Source organism: Schistocerca cancellata, unplaced genomic scaffold (assembly GCF_023864275.1).
Source record: "Schistocerca cancellata isolate TAMUIC-IGC-003103 unplaced genomic scaffold, iqSchCanc2.1 HiC_scaffold_1087, whole genome shotgun sequence".
Classification (NCBI taxonomy): domain Eukaryota; kingdom Metazoa; phylum Arthropoda; class Insecta; order Orthoptera; family Acrididae; genus Schistocerca; species Schistocerca cancellata.
The window spans coordinates 313,252-333,813 of record NW_026047086.1 but is presented as its reverse complement, the minus strand read 5'-3'; the positions used below and the strand labels follow the sequence as shown (position 1 = coordinate 333,813).

Here is a 20,562-nt window from a genome sequence, read left to right as displayed (position 1 = left end):
CCCATGTCTGACTCACTACCCTAAATGACACTGCGGTCGACGTGCTTTTTACTATCGCTTTTGGAAGAACCAAGGCGCATATTCTAGTGTCGAACCGGTATTGCAAATTTGGATTAAGCAAAAATTTATTGTGTGGTCGAGCGACACCCTCGGCTCGCTCTTCCTACATGATCGCTTCTTGCGAGGAATAATTCCTAGCGCGCCGATGGCTTCAGAGTTGGTCTTCTCGGAAGTTTTGCTTCCGCACTGCATTCCGCAATCTTTTCGTTATGAGCTTCGGTTTCCCGGCTTTCTAGTGTTTAGTGCGTTTGGCTTCTCTTAACCCTTAGCCACCGCTTGCCGAAATTTCCACGCTGTCATATGTCGATCTGCAGAGCTCAATGAAGGCATCGCGGCCATTCCTGAGCTCATGGAACGGCCGAATCTGTAGTTGTTTCCAGATCTCTCCCACACAACGGCCTCCCAGTAGCTTGGATTACAGGAGTACGCCACTACTCCCAGCCGCAGATTCACCTTTGAAAGCAGAATGACATGAGCTACGCGCAACTCCGATTGTTTTTTTGTTGTGTCTGGCCTACTTTGAAAGACTTTGTAGTCGATTTACTTACTACTATCGCTGTTGGAAACCAGGATGCCACACAGTATTCTAGAGACGATCAGGCAATGAAAATTTAGAATAAGTAAAACAGTATCAAAAGAATTTGTGTGGTGGAGCAGCACATGCAATTTATGCTTCCTAGATAATCGTTACTGCATAGAATAATTCTTTTGTCTGCGGCGTCTTCAGTATCCGTCTTGTGGAAATTTTACTTGCAGTATATTGTGCAATCTTTTCGTTATGAGTTGGTGCTTGGTTTCCCGATGTTCTTTTGTTTAGTGCATTCGCCTTCTCTTAACCCTGAGAAACCACATCCCGAAACTGAAGCACTGCCGGCTGTTCATAAGCAGTGTTCGATGAAGTTATTTCCCTTTTTATTCGTTGCCTTTAATATTCTTCTCATCATTGGTGAGTGCTGCCTGCAGAAAGCGTTTATCTTGCGAATTCACGTGAAAGTTTGTGTTCCCTGTGAGGTCCACTACTTGGGATTAACTTGACTGCTCCAGGCAGGTGGCTCGTTGGTCTAGGGGTATGATTCCTGCTTTGGGTGCAGGAGGTCCCGGGTTCAAATCCCGGACGAGCCCTGCCATTTTGACCGTGCTGAAGAGTAGGTGGAACTCAGCCCCGGTTGCAGCTCCTCAATGAAGAGTAGACGCCTGTTATAGCACGTGGATATAACAAGAATGCGGCACCAGTAAAGTACGTAGGTGGAATTCGGTAGAAACGCAGACGGTAATTTTGCATGCAACGGAAAGCAAGGTTGTCTTTGCGGAATATGTGCACCGTGAGTGGAGATTCAGCTTAACTGTGCGACAGTCTACCCTCATCTTACTAACGACGGCAACAACAAAGGTGTGGTGGCATGTGAGATTGAGAGTGGCTAAGAGTTTCTCATTATTAGTTAGCATCACACTTTGACAGAGCTGTGACAAGGCGAGTAGGGTGAGCTCAGGAAAGCCATTAGCAAGCGCACTTGAAGTAGCCCTGAAGAACCGGATTATAAATTTTGCCAGCCATAATGGAGCTAGGGGCGTTCCCAGTTACCAAATACCGGTGCAATAAGAGAGCAACAGTATTTGACAGTAAAATGACGCCCTATCCGTCTAGCATACGACATTGCTTGTCTCTGCATACGCGGACGTGAGGTCATCTCGGAAATGAAATCCGAAATATAGATTAAAATTGTTGTGTTCCCGCCCGGGATCGAACCGGGGACCTTCTGCGTGTAAAGCAGACGTGATAACCGCTACACCACGGAAACGACGGTTCTTTTCGTGTACCACCCAGAGACTCGTAATAGCAACAGTTTTTCTTCTGTGTTAGAAAGGGCATCGGCTACGAGCTCCCTCCGATTCGTGAAGTTCCTATAGTAAAAGACGTCGATGAAAACAATCCAACCGCGACAGACAGGGAGAACGCTGGGCGAGCTGCAGCCCTACAGGGTGAGACCATCAAAGGTGGCGTCATTCACATGCAGTGCGCTTTCGGAACGGACAGGCTCGTTGGTCTAGGGGTATGATTCCTGCTTCGGGTGCAGGAGGTCCCGGGTTCAAATCCCGGACGAGCCCTTGCGTTTTGTACAACGGTGTGGTAACAAATCGCATGGCGGCGGCTGTTTCGCGCATTTCCAGGCCTCCAAGTCAGCGCTAAAATCCGACAACCAGTTCTGAAACAGTTTCATGTTTCATTTGAGCCATGTGCACCCTGCTGGTGGAACGTTTGAAGTTGATTTAAGTGGTCACTGCAGAGATCGTAGCAAGTGTCTTGCTGAGTGCGACGAAAACGGGTTTCCGCCCGCAATCGAACCAGGGACCTTCTGCGTGTTAGGCACGGCGCCTGGGCTCGGCGGCAGCTGCTGCTCTTTCTTTCCTTACGAGATACCGTCGATTCGCGCAGTCGTTATTGCAAAAGATGTCACCAAAGGCAATCGCTTCGTTAGCGGCACGGTGCCTGGGCTCGGCGGCAGCTCTACATGGAGGCACCAGCAGCCCAGCCAGGCCGCCGCCGGCACCGGCGCGCCGCAGCGCAAGAAGCCGGCGCCCGCCCTGCAATGCCCCCCGTCGCTGCATATTCCACCCGCCTTATATCCTCCCCATGTCTGACTCACTACCCTAAATGACACTGCGGTCGACGTGCTTTTTACTATCGCTTTTGGAAGAACCAAGGCGCATATTCTAGTGTCGAACCGGTATTGCAAATTTGGATTAAGCAAAAATTTATTGTGTGGTCGAGCGACACCCTCGGCTCGCTCTTCCTACATGATCGCTTCTTGCGAGGAATAATTCCTAGCGCGCCGATGGCTTCAGAGTTGGTCTTCTCGAAGTTTTGCTTCCGCACTGCATTCCGCAATCTTTTCGTTATGAGCTTCGGTTTCCCGGCTTTCTAGTGTTTAGTGCGTTTGGCTTCTCTTAACCCTTAGCCACCGCTTGCCGAAATTTCCACGCTGTCATATGTCGATCTGCAGAGCTCAATGAAGGCATCGCGGCCATTCCTGAGCTCATGGAACGGCCGAATCTGTAGTTGTTTCCAGATCTCTCCCACACAACGGCCTCCCAGTAGCTTGGATTACAGGAGTACGCCACTACTCCCAGCCGCAGATTCACCTTTGAAAGCAGAATGACATGAGCTACGCGCAACTCCGATTGTTTTTTTGTTGTGTCTGGCCTACTTTGAAAGACTTTGTAGTCGATTTACTTACTACTATCGCTGTTGGAAACCAGGATGCCACACAGTATTCTAGAGACGATCAGGCAATGAAAATTTAGAATAAGTAAAACAGTATCAAAAGAATTTGTGTGGTGGAGCAGCACATGCAATTTATGCTTCCTAGATAATCGTTACTGCATAGAATAATTCTTTTGTCTGCGGCGTCTTCAGTATCCGTCTTGTGGAAATTTTACTTGCAGTATATTGTGCAATCTTTTCGTTATGAGTTGGTGCTTGGTTTCCCGATGTTCTTTTGTTTAGTGCATTCGCCTTCTCTTAACCCTGAGAAACCACATCCCGAAACTGAAGCACTGCCGGCTGTTCATAAGCAGTGTTCGATGAAGTTATTTCCCTTTTTATTCGTTGCCTTTAATATTCTTCTCATCATTGGTGAGTGCTGCCTGCAGAAAGCGTTTATCTTGCGAATTCACGTGAAAGTTTGTGTTCCCTGTGAGGTCCACTACTTGGGATTAACTTGACTGCTCCAGGCAGGTGGCTCGTTGGTCTAGGGGTATGATTCCTGCTTTGGGTGCAGGAGGTCCCGGGTTCAAATCCCGGACGAGCCCTGCCATTTTGACCGTGCTGAAGAGTAGGTGGAACTCAGCCCCGGTTGCAGCTCCTCAATGAAGAGTAGACGCCTGTTATAGCACGTGGATATAACAAGAATGCGGCACCAGTAAAGTACGTAGGTGGAATTCGGTAGAAACGCAGACGGTAATTTTGCATGCAACGGAAAGCAAGGTTGTCTTTGCGGAATATGTGCACCGTGAGTGGAGATTCAGCTTAACTGTGCGACAGTCTACCCTCATCTTACTAACGACGGCAACAACAAAGGTGTGGTGGCATGTGAGATTGAGAGTGGCTAAGAGTTTCTCATTATTAGTTAGCATCACACTTTGACAGAGCTGTGACAAGGCGAGTAGGGTGAGCTCAGGAAAGCCATTAGCAAGCGCACTTGAAGTAGCCCTGAAGAACCGGATTATAAATTTTGCCAGCCATAATGGAGCTAGGGGCGTTCCCAGTTACCAAATACCGGTGCAATAAGAGAGCAACAGTATTTGACAGTAAAATGACGCCCTATCCGTCTAGCATACGACATTGCTTGTCTCTGCATACGCGGACGTGAGGTCATCTCGGAAATGAAATCCGAAATATAGATTAAAATTGTTGTGTTCCCGCCCGGGATCGAACCGGGGACCTTCTGCGTGTAAAGCAGACGTGATAACCGCTACACCACGGAAACGACGGTTCTTTTCGTGTACCACCCAGAGACTCGTAATAGCAACAGTTTTTCTTCTGTGTTAGAAAGGGCATCGGCTACGAGCTCCCTCCGATTCGTGAAGTTCCTATAGTAAAAGACGTCGATGAAAACAATCCAACCGCGACAGACAGGGAGAACGCTGGGCGAGCTGCAGCCCTACAGGGTGAGACCATCAAAGGTGGCGTCATTCACATGCAGTGCGCTTTCGGAACGGACAGGCTCGTTGGTCTAGGGGTATGATTCCTGCTTCGGGTGCAGGAGGTCCCGGTTCAAATCCCGGACGAGCCCTTGCGTTTTGTACAACGGTGTGGTAACAAATCGCATGGCGGCGGCTGTTTCGCGCATTTCCAGGCCTCCAAGTCAGCGCTAAAATCCGACAACCAGTTCTGAAACAGTTTCATGTTTCATTTGAGCCATGTGCACCCTGCTGGTGGAACGTTTGAAGTTGATTTAAGTGGTCACTGCAGAGATCGTAGCAAGTGTCTTGCTGAGTGCGACGAAAACGGGTTTCCGCCCGCAATCGAACCAGGGACCTTCTGCGTGTTAGGCACGGCGCCTGGGCTCGGCGGCAGCTGCTGCTCTTTCTTTCCTTACGAGATACCGTCGATTCGCGCAGTCGTTATTGCAAAAGATGTCACCAAAGGCAATCGCTTCGTTAGCGGCACGGTGCCTGGGCTCGGCGGCAGCTCTACATGGAGGCACCAGCAGCCCAGCCAGGCCGCCGCCGGCACCGGCGCGCCGCAGCGCAAGAAGCCGGCGCCCGCCCTGCAATGCCCCCCGTCGCTGCATATTCCACCCGCCTTATATCCTCCCCATGTCTGACTCACTACCCTAAATGACACTGCGGTCGACGTGCTTTTTACTATCGCTTTTGGAAGAACCAAGGCGCATATTCTAGTGTCGAACCGGTATTGCAAATTTGGATTAAGCAAAAATTTATTGTGTGGTCGAGCGACACCCTCGGCTCGCTCTTCCTACATGATCGCTTCTTGCGAGGAATAATTCCTAGCGCGCCGATGGCTTCAGAGTTGGTCTTCTCGAAGTTTTGCTTCCGCACTGCATTCCGCAATCTTTTCGTTATGAGCTTCGGTTTCCCGGCTTTCTAGTGTTTAGTGCGTTTGGCTTCTCTTAACCCTTAGCCACCGCTTGCCGAAATTTCCACGCTGTCATATGTCGATCTGCAGAGCTCAATGAAGGCATCGCGGCCATTCCTGAGCTCATGGAACGGCCGAATCTGTAGTTGTTTCCAGATCTCTCCCACACAACGGCCTCCCAGTAGCTTGGATTACAGGAGTACGCCACTACTCCCAGCCGCAGATTCACCTTTGAAAGCAGAATGACATGAGCTACGCGCAACTCCGATTGTTTTTTTGTTGTGTCTGGCCTACTTTGAAAGACTTTGTAGTCGATTTACTTACTACTATCGCTGTTGGAAACCAGGATGCCACACAGTATTCTAGAGACGATCAGGCAATGAAAATTTAGAATAAGTAAAACAGTATCAAAAGAATTTGTGTGGTGGAGCAGCACATGCAATTTATGCTTCCTAGATAATCGTTACTGCATAGAATAATTCTTTTGTCTGCGGCGTCTTCAGTATCCGTCTTGTGGAAATTTTACTTGCAGTATATTGTGCAATCTTTTCGTTATGAGTTGGTGCTTGGTTTCCCGATGTTCTTTTGTTTAGTGCATTCGCCTTCTCTTAACCCTGAGAAACCACATCCCGAAACTGAAGCACTGCCGGCTGTTCATAAGCAGTGTTCGATGAAGTTATTTCCCTTTTTATTCGTTGCCTTTAATATTCTTCTCATCATTGGTGAGTGCTGCCTGCAGAAAGCGTTTATCTTGCGAATTCACGTGAAAGTTTGTGTTCCCTGTGAGGTCCACTACTTGGGATTAACTTGATGCTCCAGGCAGGTGGCTCGTTGGTCTAGGGGTATGATTCCTGCTTTGGGTGCAGGAGGTCCCGGGTTCAAATCCCGGACGAGCCCTGCCATTTTGACCGTGCTGAAGAGTAGGTGGAACTCAGCCCCGGTTGCAGCTCCTCAATGAAGAGTAGACGCCTGTTATAGCACGTGGATATAACAAGAATGCGGCACCAGTAAAGTACGTAGGTGGAATTCGGTAGAAACGCAGACGGTAATTTTGCATGCAACGGAAAGCAAGGTTGTCTTTGCGGAATATGTGCACCGTGAGTGGAGATTCAGCTTAACTGTGCGACAGTCTACCCTCATCTTACTAACGACGGCAACAACAAAGGTGTGGTGGCATGTGAGATTGAGAGTGGCTAAGAGTTTCTCATTATTAGTTAGCATCACACTTTGACAGAGCTGTGACAAGGCGAGTAGGGTGAGCTCAGGAAAGCCATTAGCAAGCGCACTTGAAGTAGCCCTGAAGAACCGGATTATAAATTTTGCCAGCCATAATGGAGCTAGGGGCGTTCCCAGTTACCAAATACCGGTGCAATAAGAGAGCAACAGTATTTGACAGTAAAATGACGCCCTATCCGTCTAGCATACGACATTGCTTGTCTCTGCATACGCGGACGTGAGGTCATCTCGGAAATGAAATCCGAAATATAGATTAAAATTGTTGTGTTCCCGCCCGGGATCGAACCGGGGACCTTCTGCGTGTAAAGCAGACGTGATAACCGCTACACCACGGAAACGACGGTTCTTTTCGTGTACCACCCAGAGACTCGTAATAGCAACAGTTTTTCTTCTGTGTTAGAAAGGGCATCGGCTACGAGCTCCCTCCGATTCGTGAAGTTCCTATAGTAAAAGACGTCGATGAAAACAATCCAACCGCGACAGACAGGGAGAACGCTGGGCGAGCTGCAGCCCTACAGGGTGAGACCATCAAAGGTGGCGTCATTCACATGCAGTGCGCTTTCGGAACGGACAGGCTCGTTGGTCTAGGGGTATGATTCCTGCTTCGGGTGCAGGAGGTCCCGGGTTCAAATCCCGGACGAGCCCTTGCGTTTTGTACAACGGTGTGGTAACAAATCGCATGGCGGCGGCTGTTTCGCGCATTTCCAGGCCTCCAAGTCAGCGCTAAAATCCGACAACCAGTTCTGAAACAGTTTCATGTTTCATTTGAGCCATGTGCACCCTGCTGGTGGAACGTTTGAAGTTGATTTAAGTGGTCACTGCAGAGATCGTAGCAAGTGTCTTGCTGAGTGCGACGAAAACGGGTTTCCGCCCGCAATCGAACCAGGGACCTTCTGCGTGTTAGGCACGGCGCCTGGGCTCGGCGGCAGCTGCTGCTCTTTCTTTCCTTACGAGATACCGTCGATTCGCGCAGTCGTTATTGCAAAAGATGTCACCAAAGGCAATCGCTTCGTTAGCGGCACGGTGCCTGGGCTCGGCGGCAGCTCTACATGGAGGCACCAGCAGCCCAGCCAGGCCGCCGCCGGCACCGGCGCGCCGCAGCGCAAGAAGCCGGCGCCCGCCCTGCAATGCCCCCCGTCGCTGCATATTCCACCCGCCTTATATCCTCCCCATGTCTGACTCACTACCCTAAATGACACTGCGGTCGACGTGCTTTTTACTATCGCTTTTGGAAGAACCAAGGCGCATATTCTAGTGTCGAACCGGTATTGCAAATTTGGATTAAGCAAAAATTTATTGTGTGGTCGAGCGACACCCTCGGCTCGCTCTTCCTACATGATCGCTTCTTGCGAGGAATAATTCCTAGCGCGCCGATGGCTTCAGAGTTGGTCTTCTCGAAGTTTTGCTTCCGCACTGCATTCCGCAATCTTTTCGTTATGAGCTTCGGTTTCCCGGCTTTCTAGTGTTTAGTGCGTTTGGCTTCTCTTAACCCTTAGCCACCGCTTGCCGAAATTTCCACGCTGTCATATGTCGATCTGCAGAGCTCAATGAAGGCATCGCGGCCATTCCTGAGCTCATGGAACGGCCGAATCTGTAGTTGTTTCCAGATCTCTCCCACACAACGGCCTCCCAGTAGCTTGGATTACAGGAGTACGCCACTACTCCCAGCCGCAGATTCACCTTTGAAAGCAGAATGACATGAGCTACGCGCAACTCCGATTGTTTTTTTGTTGTGTCTGGCCTACTTTGAAAGACTTTGTAGTCGATTTACTTACTACTATCGCTGTTGGAAACCAGGATGCCACACAGTATTCTAGAGACGATCAGGCAATGAAAATTTAGAATAAGTAAAACAGTATCAAAAGAATTTGTGTGGTGGAGCAGCACATGCAATTTATGCTTCCTAGATAATCGTTACTGCATAGAATAATTCTTTTGTCTGCGGCGTCTTCAGTATCCGTCTTGTGGAAATTTTACTTGCAGTATATTGTGCAATCTTTTCGTTATGAGTTGGTGCTTGGTTTCCCGATGTTCTTTTGTTTAGTGCATTCGCCTTCTCTTAACCCTGAGAAACCACATCCCGAAACTGAAGCACTGCCGGCTGTTCATAAGCAGTGTTCGATGAAGTTATTTCCCTTTTTATTCGTTGCCTTTAATATTCTTCTCATCATTGGTGAGTGCTGCCTGCAGAAAGCGTTTATCTTGCGAATTCACGTGAAAGTTTGTGTTCCCTGTGAGGTCCACTACTTGGGATTAACTTGATGCTCCAGGCAGGTGGCTCGTTGGTCTAGGGGTATGATTCCTGCTTTGGGTGCAGGAGGTCCCGGGTTCAAATCCCGGACGAGCCCTGCCATTTTGACCGTGCTGAAGAGTAGGTGGAACTCAGCCCCGGTTGCAGCTCCTCAATGAAGAGTAGACGCCTGTTATAGCACGTGGATATAACAAGAATGCGGCACCAGTAAAGTACGTAGGTGGAATTCGGTAGAAACGCAGACGGTAATTTTGCATGCAACGGAAAGCAAGGTTGTCTTTGCGGAATATGTGCACCGTGAGTGGAGATTCAGCTTAACTGTGCGACAGTCTACCCTCATCTTACTAACGACGGCAACAACAAAGGTGTGGTGGCATGTGAGATTGAGAGTGGCTAAGAGTTTCTCATTATTAGTTAGCATCACACTTTGACAGAGCTGTGACAAGGCGAGTAGGGTGAGCTCAGGAAAGCCATTAGCAAGCGCACTTGAAGTAGCCCTGAAGAACCGGATTATAAATTTTGCCAGCCATAATGGAGCTAGGGGCGTTCCCAGTTACCAAATACCGGTGCAATAAGAGAGCAACAGTATTTGACAGTAAAATGACGCCCTATCCGTCTAGCATACGACATTGCTTGTCTCTGCATACGCGGACGTGAGGTCATCTCGGAAATGAAATCCGAAATATAGATTAAAATTGTTGTGTTCCCGCCCGGGATCGAACCGGGGACCTTCTGCGTGTAAAGCAGACGTGATAACCGCTACACCACGGAAACGACGGTTCTTTTCGTGTACCACCCAGAGACTCGTAATAGCAACAGTTTTTCTTCTGTGTTAGAAAGGGCATCGGCTACGAGCTCCCTCCGATTCGTGAAGTTCCTATAGTAAAAGACGTCGATGAAAACAATCCAACCGCGACAGACAGGGAGAACGCTGGGCGAGCTGCAGCCCTACAGGGTGAGACCATCAAAGGTGGCGTCATTCACATGCAGTGCGCTTTCGGAACGGACAGGCTCGTTGGTCTAGGGGTATGATTCCTGCTTCGGGTGCAGGAGGTCCCGGGTTCAAATCCCGGACGAGCCCTTGCGTTTTGTACAACGGTGTGGTAACAAATCGCATGGCGGCGGCTGTTTCGCGCATTTCCAGGCCTCCAAGTCAGCGCTAAAATCCGACAACCAGTTCTGAAACAGTTTCATGTTTCATTTGAGCCATGTGCACCCTGCTGGTGGAACGTTTGAAGTTGATTTAAGTGGTCACTGCAGAGATCGTAGCAAGTGTCTTGCTGAGTGCGACGAAAACGGGTTTCCGCCCGCAATCGAACCAGGGACCTTCTGCGTGTTAGGCACGGCGCCTGGGCTCGGCGGCAGCTGCTGCTCTTTCTTTCCTTACGAGATACCGTCGATTCGCGCAGTCGTTATTGCAAAAGATGTCACCAAAGGCAATCGCTTCGTTAGCGGCACGGTGCCTGGGCTCGGCGGCAGCTCTACATGGAGGCACCAGCAGCCCAGCCAGGCCGCCGCCGGCACCGGCGCGCCGCAGCGCAAGAAGCCGGCGCCCGCCCTGCAATGCCCCCCGTCGCTGCATATTCCACCCGCCTTATATCCTCCCCATGTCTGACTCACTACCCTAAATGACACTGCGGTCGACGTGCTTTTTACTATCGCTTTTGGAAGAACCAAGGCGCATATTCTAGTGTCGAACCGGTATTGCAAATTTGGATTAAGCAAAAATTTATTGTGTGGTCGAGCGACACCCTCGGCTCGCTCTTCCTACATGATCGCTTCTTGCGAGGAATAATTCCTAGCGCGCCGATGGCTTCAGAGTTGGTCTTCTCGAAGTTTTGCTTCCGCACTGCATTCCGCAATCTTTTCGTTATGAGCTTCGGTTTCCCGGCTTTCTAGTGTTTAGTGCGTTTGGCTTCTCTTAACCCTTAGCCACCGCTTGCCGAAATTTCCACGCTGTCATATGTCGATCTGCAGAGCTCAATGAAGGCATCGCGGCCATTCCTGAGCTCATGGAACGGCCGAATCTGTAGTTGTTTCCAGATCTCTCCCACACAACGGCCTCCCAGTAGCTTGGATTACAGGAGTACGCCACTACTCCCAGCCGCAGATTCACCTTTGAAAGCAGAATGACATGAGCTACGCGCAACTCCGATTGTTTTTTTGTTGTGTCTGGCCTACTTTGAAAGACTTTGTAGTCGATTTACTTACTACTATCGCTGTTGGAAACCAGGATGCCACACAGTATTCTAGAGACGATCAGGCAATGAAAATTTAGAATAAGTAAAACAGTATCAAAAGAATTTGTGTGGTGGAGCAGCACATGCAATTTATGCTTCCTAGATAATCGTTACTGCATAGAATAATTCTTTTGTCTGCGGCGTCTTCAGTATCCGTCTTGTGGAAATTTTACTTGCAGTATATTGTGCAATCTTTTCGTTATGAGTTGGTGCTTGGTTTCCCGATGTTCTTTTGTTTAGTGCATTCGCCTTCTCTTAACCCTGAGAAACCACATCCCGAAACTGAAGCACTGCCGGCTGTTCATAAGCAGTGTTCGATGAAGTTATTTCCCTTTTTATTCGTTGCCTTTAATATTCTTCTCATCATTGGTGAGTGCTGCCTGCAGAAAGCGTTTATCTTGCGAATTCACGTGAAAGTTTGTGTTCCCTGTGAGGTCCACTACTTGGGATTAACTTGACTGCTCCAGGCAGGTGGCTCGTTGGTCTAGGGGTATGATTCCTGCTTTGGGTGCAGGAGGTCCCGGGTTCAAATCCCGGACGAGCCCTGCCATTTTGACCGTGCTGAAGAGTAGGTGGAACTCAGCCCCGGTTGCAGCTCCTCAATGAAGAGTAGACGCCTGTTATAGCACGTGGATATAACAAGAATGCGGCACCAGTAAAGTACGTAGGTGGAATTCGGTAGAAACGCAGACGGTAATTTTGCATGCAACGGAAAGCAAGGTTGTCTTTGCGGAATATGTGCACCGTGAGTGGAGATTCAGCTTAACTGTGCGACAGTCTACCCTCATCTTACTAACGACGGCAACAACAAAGGTGTGGTGGCATGTGAGATTGAGAGTGGCTAAGAGTTTCTCATTATTAGTTAGCATCACACTTTGACAGAGCTGTGACAAGGCGAGTAGGGTGAGCTCAGGAAAGCCATTAGCAAGCGCACTTGAAGTAGCCCTGAAGAACCGGATTATAAATTTTGCCAGCCATAATGGAGCTAGGGGCGTTCCCAGTTACCAAATACCGGTGCAATAAGAGAGCAACAGTATTTGACAGTAAAATGACGCCCTATCCGTCTAGCATACGACATTGCTTGTCTCTGCATACGCGGACGTGAGGTCATCTCGGAAATGAAATCCGAAATATAGATTAAAATTGTTGTGTTCCCGCCCGGGATCGAACCGGGGACCTTCTGCGTGTAAAGCAGACGTGATAACCGCTACACCACGGAAACGACGGTTCTTTTCGTGTACCACCCAGAGACTCGTAATAGCAACAGTTTTTCTTCTGTGTTAGAAAGGGCATCGGCTACGAGCTCCCTCCGATTCGTGAAGTTCCTATAGTAAAAGACGTCGATGAAAACAATCCAACCGCGACAGACAGGGAGAACGCTGGGCGAGCTGCAGCCCTACAGGGTGAGACCATCAAAGGTGGCGTCATTCACATGCAGTGCGCTTTCGGAACGGACAGGCTCGTTGGTCTAGGGGTATGATTCCTGCTTCGGGTGCAGGAGGTCCCGGGTTCAAATCCCGGACGAGCCCTTGCGTTTTGTACAACGGTGTGGTAACAAATCGCATGGCGGCGGCTGTTTCGCGCATTTCCAGGCCTCCAAGTCAGCGCTAAAATCCGACAACCAGTTCTGAAACAGTTTCATGTTTCATTTGAGCCATGTGCACCCTGCTGGTGGAACGTTTGAAGTTGATTTAAGTGGTCACTGCAGAGATCGTAGCAAGTGTCTTGCTGAGTGCGACGAAAACGGGTTTCCGCCCGCAATCGAACCAGGGACCTTCTGCGTGTTAGGCACGGCGCCTGGGCTCGGCGGCAGCTGCTGCTCTTTCTTTCCTTACGAGATACCGTCGATTCGCGCAGTCGTTATTGCAAAAGATGTCACCAAAGGCAATCGCTTCGTTAGCGGCACGGTGCCTGGGCTCGGCGGCAGCTCTACATGGAGGCACCAGCAGCCCAGCCAGGCCGCCGCCGGCACCGGCGCGCCGCAGCGCAAGAAGCCGGCGCCCGCCCTGCAATGCCCCCCGTCGCTGCATATTCCACCCGCCTTATATCCTCCCCATGTCTGACTCACTACCCTAAATGACACTGCGGTCGACGTGCTTTTTACTATCGCTTTTGGAAGAACCAAGGCGCATATTCTAGTGTCGAACCGGTATTGCAAATTTGGATTAAGCAAAAATTTATTGTGTGGTCGAGCGACACCCTCGGCTCGCTCTTCCTACATGATCGCTTCTTGCGAGGAATAATTCCTAGCGCGCCGATGGCTTCAGAGTTGGTCTTCTCGAAGTTTTGCTTCCGCACTGCATTCCGCAATCTTTTCGTTATGAGCTTCGGTTTCCCGACTTTCTAGTGTTTAGTGCGTTTGGCTTCTCTTAACCCTTAGCCACCGCTTGCCGAAATTTCCACGCTGTCATATGTCGATCTGCAGAGCTCAATGAAGGCATCGCGGCCATTCCTGAGCTCATGGAACGGCCGAATCTGTAGTTGTTTCCAGATCTCTCCCACACAACGGCCTCCCAGTAGCTTGGATTACAGGAGTACGCCACTACTCCCAGCCGCAGATTCACCTTTGAAAGCAGAATGACATGAGCTACGCGCAACTCCGATTGTTTTTTTGTTGTGTCTGGCCTACTTTGAAAGACTTTGTAGTCGATTTACTTACTACTATCGCTGTTGGAAACCAGGATGCCACACAGTATTCTAGAGACGATCAGGCAATGAAAATTTAGAATAAGTAAAACAGTATCAAAAGAATTTGTGTGGTGGAGCAGCACATGCAATTTATGCTTCCTAGATAATCGTTACTGCATAGAATAATTCTTTTGTCTGCGGCGTCTTCAGTATCCGTCTTGTGGAAATTTTACTTGCAGTATATTGTGCAATCTTTTCGTTATGAGTTGGTGCTTGGTTTCCCCGATGTTCTTTTGTTTAGTGCATTCGCCTTCTCTTAACCCTGAGAAACCACATCCCGAAACTGAAGCACTGCCGGCTGTTCATAAGCAGTGTTCGATGAAGTTATTTCCCTTTTTATTCGTTGCCTTTAATATTCTTCTCATCATTGGTGAGTGCTGCCTGCAGAAAGCGTTTATCTTGCGAATTCACGTGAAAGTTTGTGTTCCCTGTGAGGTCCACTACTTGGGATTAACTTGATGCTCCAGGCAGGTGGCTCGTTGGTCTAGGGGTATGATTCCTGCTTTGGGTGCATGAGGTCCCGGGTTCAAATCCCGGACGAGCCCTGCCATTTTGACCGTGCTGAAGAGTAGGTGGAACTCAGCCCCGGTTGCAGCTCCTCAATGAAGAGTAGACGCCTGTTATAGCACGTGGATATAACAAGAATGCGGCACCAGTAAAGTACGTAGGTGGAATTCGGTAGAAACGCAGACGGTAATTTTGCATGCAACGGAAAGCAAGGTTGTCTTTGCGGAATATGTGCACCGTGAGTGGAGATTCAGCTTAACTGTGCGACAGTCTACCCTCATCTTACTAACGACGGCAACAACAAAGGTGTGGTGGCATGTGAGATTGAGAGTGGCTAAGAGTTTCTCATTATTAGTTAGCATCACACTTTGACAGAGCTGTGACAAGGCGAGTAGGGTGAGCTCAGGAAAGCCATTAGCAAGCGCACTTGAAGTAGCCCTGAAGAACCGGATTATAAATTTTGCCAGCCATAATGGAGCTAGGGGCGTTCCCAGTTACCAAATACCGGTGCAATAAGAGAGCAACAGTATTTGACAGTAAAATGACGCCCTATCCGTCTAGCATACGACATTGCTTGTCTCTGCATACGCGGACGTGAGGTCATCTCGGAAATGAAATCCGAAATATAGATTAAAATTGTTGTGTTCCCGCCCGGGATCGAACCGGGGACCTTCTGCGTGTAAAGCAGACGTGATAACCGCTTCACCACGGAAACGACGGTTCTTTTCGTGTACCACCCAGAGACTCGTAATAGCAACAGTTTTTCTTCTGTGTTAGAAAGGGCATCGGCTACGAGCTCCCTCCGATTCGTGAAGTTCCTATAGTAAAAGACGTCGATGAAAACAATCCAACCGCGACAGACTGGGAGAACGCTGGGCGAGCTGCAGCCCTACAGGGTGAGACCATCAAAGGTGGCGTCATTCACATGCAGTGCGTTTTCGGAACGGACAGGCTCGTTGGTCTAGGGGTATGATTCCTGCTTCGGGTGCAGGAGGTCCCGGGTTCAAATCCCGGACGAGCCCTTGCGTTTTGTACAACGGTGTGGTAACAAATCGCATGGCGGCGGCTGTTTCGCGCATTTCCAGGCCTCCAAGTCAGCGCTAAAATCCGACAACCAGTTCTGAAACAGTTTCATGTTTCATTTGAGCCATGTGCACCCTGCTGGTGGAACGTTTGAAGTTGATTTAAGTGGTCACTGCAGAGATCGTAGCAAGTGTCTTGCTGAGTGCGACGAAAACGGGTTTCCGCCCGCAATCGAACCAGGGACCTTCTGCGTGTTAGGCACGGCGCCTGGGCTCGGCGGCAGCTGCTGCTCTTTCTTTCCTTACGAGATACCGTCGATTCGCGCAGTCGTTATTGCAAAAGATGTCACCAAAGGCAATCGCTTCGTTAGCGGCACGGTGCCTGGGCTCGGCGGCAGCTCTACATGGAGGCACCAGCAGCCCAGCCATGCCGCCGCCGGCACCGGCGCGCCGCAGCGCAAGAAGCCGGCGCCCGCCCTGCAATGCCCCCCGTCGCTGAATATTCCACCCGCCTTATATCCTCCCCATGTCTGACTCACTACCCTAAATGACACTGCGGTCGACGTGCTTTTTACTATCGCTTTTGGAAGAACCAAGGCGCATATTCTAGTGTCGAACCGGTATTGCAAATTTGGATTAAGCAAAAATTTATTGTGTGGTCGAGCGACACCCTCGGCTCGCTCTTCCTACATGATCGCTTCTTGCGAGGAATAATTCCTAGCGCGCCGATGGCTTCAGAGTTGGTCTTCTCGAAGTTTTGCTTCCGCACTGCATTCCGCAATCTTTTCGTTATGAGCTTCGGTTTCCCGGCTTTCTAGTGTTTAGTGCGTTTGGCTTCTCTTAACCCTTAGCCACCGCTTGCCGAAATTTCCACGCTGTCATATGTCGATCTGCAGAGCTCAATGAAGGCATCGCGGCCATTCCTGAGCTCATGGAACGGCCGAATCTGTAGTTGTTTCCAGATCTCTCCCACACAACGGCCTCCCAGTAGCTTGGATTACAGGAGTACGCCACTACTCCCAGCCGCAGATTCACCTTTGAAAGCAGAATGACATGAGCTACGCGCAACTCCGATTGTTTTTTTGTTGTGTCTGGCCTACTTTGAAAGACTTTGTAGTCGATTTACTTACTACTATCGCTGTTGGAAACCAGGATGCCACACAGTATTCTAGAGACGATCAGGCAATGAAAATTTAGAATAAGTAAAACAGTATCAAAAGAATTTGTGTGGTGGAGCAGCACATGCAATTTATGCTTCCTAGATAATCGTTACTGCATAGAATAATTCTTTTGTCTGCGGCGTCTTCAGTATCCGTCTTGTGGAAATTTTACTTGCAGTATATTGTGCAATCTTTTCGTTATGAGTTGGTGCTTGGTTTCCCGATGTTCTTTTGTTTAGTGCATTCGCCTTCTCTTAACCCTGAGAAACCACATCCCGAAACTGAAGCACTGCCGGCTGTTCATAAGCAGTGTTCGATGAAGTTATTTCCCTTTTTATTCGTTGCCTTTAATATTCTTCTCATCATTGGTGAGTGCTGCCTGCAGAAAGCGTTTATCTTGCGAATTCACGTGAAAGTTTGTGTTCCCTGTGAGGTCCACTACTTGGGATTAACTTGACTGCTCCAGGCAGGTGGCTCGTTGGTCTAGGGGTATGATTCCTGCTTTGGGTGCAGGAGGTCCTGGGTTCAAATCCCGGACGAGCCCTGCCATTTTGACCGTGCTGAAGAGTAGGTGGAACTCAGCCCCGGTTGCAGCTCCTCAATGAAGAGTAGACGCCTGTTATAGCACGTGGATATAACAAGAATGCGGCACCAGTAAAGTACGTAGGTGGAATTCGGTAGAAACGCAGACGGTAATTTTGCATGCAACGGAAAGCAAGGTTGTCTTTGCGGAATATGTGCACCGTGAGTGGAGATTCAGCTTAACTGTGCGACAGTCTACCCTCATCTTACTAACGACGGCAACAACAAAGGTGTGGTGGCATGTGAGATTGAGAGTGGCTAAGAGTTTCTCATTATTAGTTAGCATCACACTTTGACAGAGCTGTGACAAGGCGAGTAGGGTGAGCTCAGGAAAGCCATTAGCAAGCGCACTTGAAGTAGCCCTGAAGAACCGGATTATAAATTTTGCCAGCCATAATGGAGCTAGGGGCGTTCCCAGTTACCAAATACCGGTGCAATAAGAGAGCAACAGTATTTGACAGTAAAATGACGCCCTATCCGTCTAGCATACGACATTGCTTGTCTCTGCATACGCGGACGTGAGGTCATCTCGGAAATGAAATCCGAAATATAGATTAAAATTGTTGTGTTCCCGCCCGGGATCGAACCGGGGACCTTCTGCGTGTAAAGCAGACGTGATAACCGCTACACCACGGAAACGACGGTTCTTTTCGTGTACCACCCAGAGACTCGTAATAGCAACAGTTTTTCTTCTGTGTTAGAAAGGGCATCGGCTACGAGCTCCCTCCGATTCGTGAAGTTCCTATAGTAAAAGACGTCGATGAAAACAATCCAACCGCGACAGACAGGGAGAACGCTGGGCGAGCTGCAGCCCTACAGGGTGAGACCATCAAAGGTGGCGTCATTCACATGCAGTGCGTTTTCGGAACGGACAGGCTCGTTGGTCTAGGGGTATGATTCCTGCTTCGGGTGCAGGAGGTCCCGGGTTCAAATCCCGGACGAGCCCTTGCGTTTTGTACAACGGTGTGGTAACAAATCGCATGGCGGCGGCTGTTTCGCGCATTTCCAGGCCTCCAAGTCTGCGCTAAAATCCGACAACCAGTTCTGAAACAGTTTCATGTTTCATTTGAGCCATGTGCACCCTGCTGGTGGAACGTTTGAAGTTGATTTAAGTGGTCACTGCAGAGATCGTAGCAAGTGTCTTGCTGAGTGCGACGAAAACGGGTTTCCGCCCGCAATCGAACCAGGGACCTTCTGCGTGTTAGGCACGGCGCCTGGGCTCGGCGGCAGCTGCTGCTCTTTCTTTCCTTACGAGATACCGTCGATTCGCGCAGTCGTTATTGCAAAAGATGTCACCAAAGGCAATCGCTTCGTTAGCGGCACGGTGCCTGGGCTCGGCGGCAGCTCTACATGGAGGCACCAGCAGCCCAGCCAGGCCGCCGCCGGCACCGGCGCGCCGCAGCGCAAGAAGCCGGCGCCCGCCCTGCAATGCCCCCCGTCGCAGCATATTCCACCCGCCTTATATCCTCCCCATGTCTGACTCACTACCCTAAATGACACTGCGGTCGACGTGCTTTTTACTATCGCTTTTGGAAGAACCAAGGCGCATATTCTAGTGTCGAACCGGTATTGCAAATTTGGATTAAGCAAAAATTTATTGTGTGGTCGAGCGACACCCTCGGCTCGCTCTTCCTACATGATCGCTTCTTGCGAGGAATAATTCCTAGCGCGCCGATGGCTTCAGAGTTGGTCTTCTCGAAGTTTTGCTTCCGCACTGCATTCCGCAATCTTTTCGTTATGAGCTTCGGTTTCCCGACTTTCTAGTGTTTAGTGCGTTTGGCTTCTCTTAACCCTTAGCCACCGCTTGCCGAAATTTCCACGCTGTCATATGTCGATCTGCAGAGCTCAATGAAGGCATCGCGGCCATTCCTGAGCTCATGGAACGGCCGAATCTGTAGTTGTTTCCAGATCTCTCCCACACAACGGCCTCCCAGTAGCTTGGATTACAGGAGTACGCCACTACTCCCAGCCGCAGATTCACCTTTGAAAGCAGAATGACATGAGCTACGCGCAACTCCGATTGTTTTTTTGTTGTGTCTGGCCTACTTTGAAAGACTTTGTAGTCGATTTACTTACTACTATCGCTGTTGGAAACCAGGATACCACACAGTATTCTAGAGACGATCAGGCAATGAAAATTTAGAATAAGTAAAACAGTATCAAAAGAATTTGTGTGGTGGAGCAGCACATGCAATTTATGCTTCCTAGATAATCGTTACTGCATAGAATAATTCTTTTGTCTGCGGCGTCTTCAGTATCCGTCTTGTGGAAATTTTACTTGCAGTATATTGTGCAATCTTTTCGTTATGAGTTGGTGCTTGGTTTCCCGATGTTCTTTTGTTTAGTGCATTCGCCTTCTCTTAACCCTGAGAAACCACATCCCGAAACTGAAGCACTGCCGGCTGTTCATAAGCAGTGTTCGATGAAGTTATTTCCCTTTTTATTCGTTGCCTTTAATATTCTTCTCATCATTGGTGAGTGCTGCCTGCAGAAAGCGTTTATCTTGCGAATTCACGTGAAAGTTTGTGTTCCCTGTGAGGTCCACTACTTGGGATTAACTTGACTGCTCCAGGCAGGTGGCTCGTTGGTCTAGGGGTATGATTCCTGCTTTGGGTGCAGGAGGTCCCGGGTTCAAATCCCGGACGAGCCCTGCCATTTTGACCGTGCTGAAGAGTAGGTGGAACTCAGCCCCGGTTGCAGCTCCTCAATGAAGAGTAGACGCCTGTTATAGCACGTGGATATAACAAGAATGCGGCACCAGTAAAGTACGTAGGTGGAATTCGGTAGAAACGCAGACGGTAATTTTGCATGCAACGGAAAGCAAGGTTGTCTTTGCGGAATATGTGCACCGTGAGTGGAGATTCAGCTTAACTGTGCGACAGTCTACCCTCATCTTACTAACGACGGCAACAACAAAGGTGTGGTGGCATGTGAGATTGAGAGTGGCTAAGAGTTTCTCATTATTAGTTAGCATCACACTTTGACAGAGCTGTGACAAGGCGAGTAGGGTGAGCTCAGGAAAGCCATTAGCAAGCGCACTTGAAGTAGCCCTGAAGAACCGGATTATAAATTTTGCCAGCCATAATGGAGCTAGGGGCGTTCCCAGTTACCAAATACCGGTGCAATAAGAGAGCAACAGTATTTGACAGTAAAATGACGCCCTATCCGTCTAGCATACGACATTGCTTGTCTCTGCATACGCGGACGTGAGGTCATC

At 49.4% G+C, this 20,562-nt stretch overlaps 22 non-coding genes across 22 annotated transcripts; 15 read left to right on the top strand and 7 right to left on the bottom strand.

Moving 5' to 3' along the window:
* The first annotated feature begins 1,110 nt into the window (after window positions 1–1,110).
* Trnap-ugg (transfer RNA proline (anticodon UGG)) lies at window positions 1,111–1,182 on the top strand. Its single transcript has one exon. It is a non-coding gene; the product is annotated as a tRNA-Pro (tRNA).
* A 604-nt stretch (window positions 1,183–1,786) lies between these two features.
* Window positions 1,787–1,859, bottom strand: Trnav-uac (transfer RNA valine (anticodon UAC)). The gene has a single exon. It is a non-coding gene; the product is annotated as a tRNA-Val (tRNA).
* A 235-nt stretch (window positions 1,860–2,094) lies between these two features.
* Window positions 2,095–2,166, top strand: Trnap-cgg (transfer RNA proline (anticodon CGG)). Its single transcript has one exon. It is a non-coding gene; the product is annotated as a tRNA-Pro (tRNA).
* A 1,632-nt stretch (window positions 2,167–3,798) lies between these two features.
* Window positions 3,799–3,870, top strand: Trnap-ugg (transfer RNA proline (anticodon UGG)). Its single transcript has one exon. It is a non-coding gene; the product is annotated as a tRNA-Pro (tRNA).
* Window positions 3,871–4,474: 604 nt separating this feature from the next.
* Trnav-uac (transfer RNA valine (anticodon UAC)) lies at window positions 4,475–4,547 on the bottom strand. Its single transcript has one exon. It is a non-coding gene; the product is annotated as a tRNA-Val (tRNA).
* A 235-nt stretch (window positions 4,548–4,782) lies between these two features.
* Window positions 4,783–4,853, top strand: Trnap-cgg (transfer RNA proline (anticodon CGG)). The gene has a single exon. It is a non-coding gene; the product is annotated as a tRNA-Pro (tRNA).
* A 1,631-nt stretch (window positions 4,854–6,484) lies between these two features.
* On the top strand, window positions 6,485–6,556 carry Trnap-ugg (transfer RNA proline (anticodon UGG)). Its single transcript has one exon. It is a non-coding gene; the product is annotated as a tRNA-Pro (tRNA).
* A 604-nt stretch (window positions 6,557–7,160) lies between these two features.
* Trnav-uac (transfer RNA valine (anticodon UAC)) lies at window positions 7,161–7,233 on the bottom strand. Its single transcript has one exon. It is a non-coding gene; the product is annotated as a tRNA-Val (tRNA).
* A 235-nt stretch (window positions 7,234–7,468) lies between these two features.
* Window positions 7,469–7,540, top strand: Trnap-cgg (transfer RNA proline (anticodon CGG)). Its single transcript has one exon. It is a non-coding gene; the product is annotated as a tRNA-Pro (tRNA).
* A 1,631-nt stretch (window positions 7,541–9,171) lies between these two features.
* On the top strand, window positions 9,172–9,243 carry Trnap-ugg (transfer RNA proline (anticodon UGG)). The gene has a single exon. It is a non-coding gene; the product is annotated as a tRNA-Pro (tRNA).
* A 604-nt stretch (window positions 9,244–9,847) lies between these two features.
* Trnav-uac (transfer RNA valine (anticodon UAC)) lies at window positions 9,848–9,920 on the bottom strand. Its single transcript has one exon. It is a non-coding gene; the product is annotated as a tRNA-Val (tRNA).
* A 235-nt stretch (window positions 9,921–10,155) lies between these two features.
* Trnap-cgg (transfer RNA proline (anticodon CGG)) lies at window positions 10,156–10,227 on the top strand. The gene has a single exon. It is a non-coding gene; the product is annotated as a tRNA-Pro (tRNA).
* Window positions 10,228–11,859: 1,632 nt separating this feature from the next.
* On the top strand, window positions 11,860–11,931 carry Trnap-ugg (transfer RNA proline (anticodon UGG)). The gene has a single exon. It is a non-coding gene; the product is annotated as a tRNA-Pro (tRNA).
* Window positions 11,932–12,535: 604 nt separating this feature from the next.
* Window positions 12,536–12,608, bottom strand: Trnav-uac (transfer RNA valine (anticodon UAC)). The gene has a single exon. It is a non-coding gene; the product is annotated as a tRNA-Val (tRNA).
* Window positions 12,609–12,843: 235 nt separating this feature from the next.
* Window positions 12,844–12,915, top strand: Trnap-cgg (transfer RNA proline (anticodon CGG)). The gene has a single exon. It is a non-coding gene; the product is annotated as a tRNA-Pro (tRNA).
* Window positions 12,916–14,547: 1,632 nt separating this feature from the next.
* Trnap-ugg (transfer RNA proline (anticodon UGG)) lies at window positions 14,548–14,619 on the top strand. Its single transcript has one exon. It is a non-coding gene; the product is annotated as a tRNA-Pro (tRNA).
* A 604-nt stretch (window positions 14,620–15,223) lies between these two features.
* On the bottom strand, window positions 15,224–15,296 carry Trnav-uac (transfer RNA valine (anticodon UAC)). The gene has a single exon. It is a non-coding gene; the product is annotated as a tRNA-Val (tRNA).
* A 235-nt stretch (window positions 15,297–15,531) lies between these two features.
* Window positions 15,532–15,603, top strand: Trnap-cgg (transfer RNA proline (anticodon CGG)). Its single transcript has one exon. It is a non-coding gene; the product is annotated as a tRNA-Pro (tRNA).
* A 1,632-nt stretch (window positions 15,604–17,235) lies between these two features.
* Window positions 17,236–17,307, top strand: Trnap-ugg (transfer RNA proline (anticodon UGG)). The gene has a single exon. It is a non-coding gene; the product is annotated as a tRNA-Pro (tRNA).
* A 604-nt stretch (window positions 17,308–17,911) lies between these two features.
* Trnav-uac (transfer RNA valine (anticodon UAC)) lies at window positions 17,912–17,984 on the bottom strand. Its single transcript has one exon. It is a non-coding gene; the product is annotated as a tRNA-Val (tRNA).
* Window positions 17,985–18,219: 235 nt separating this feature from the next.
* Window positions 18,220–18,291, top strand: Trnap-cgg (transfer RNA proline (anticodon CGG)). The gene has a single exon. It is a non-coding gene; the product is annotated as a tRNA-Pro (tRNA).
* A 1,632-nt stretch (window positions 18,292–19,923) lies between these two features.
* Window positions 19,924–19,995, top strand: Trnap-ugg (transfer RNA proline (anticodon UGG)). Its single transcript has one exon. It is a non-coding gene; the product is annotated as a tRNA-Pro (tRNA).
* Window positions 19,996–20,562: the final 567 nt, after the last annotated feature.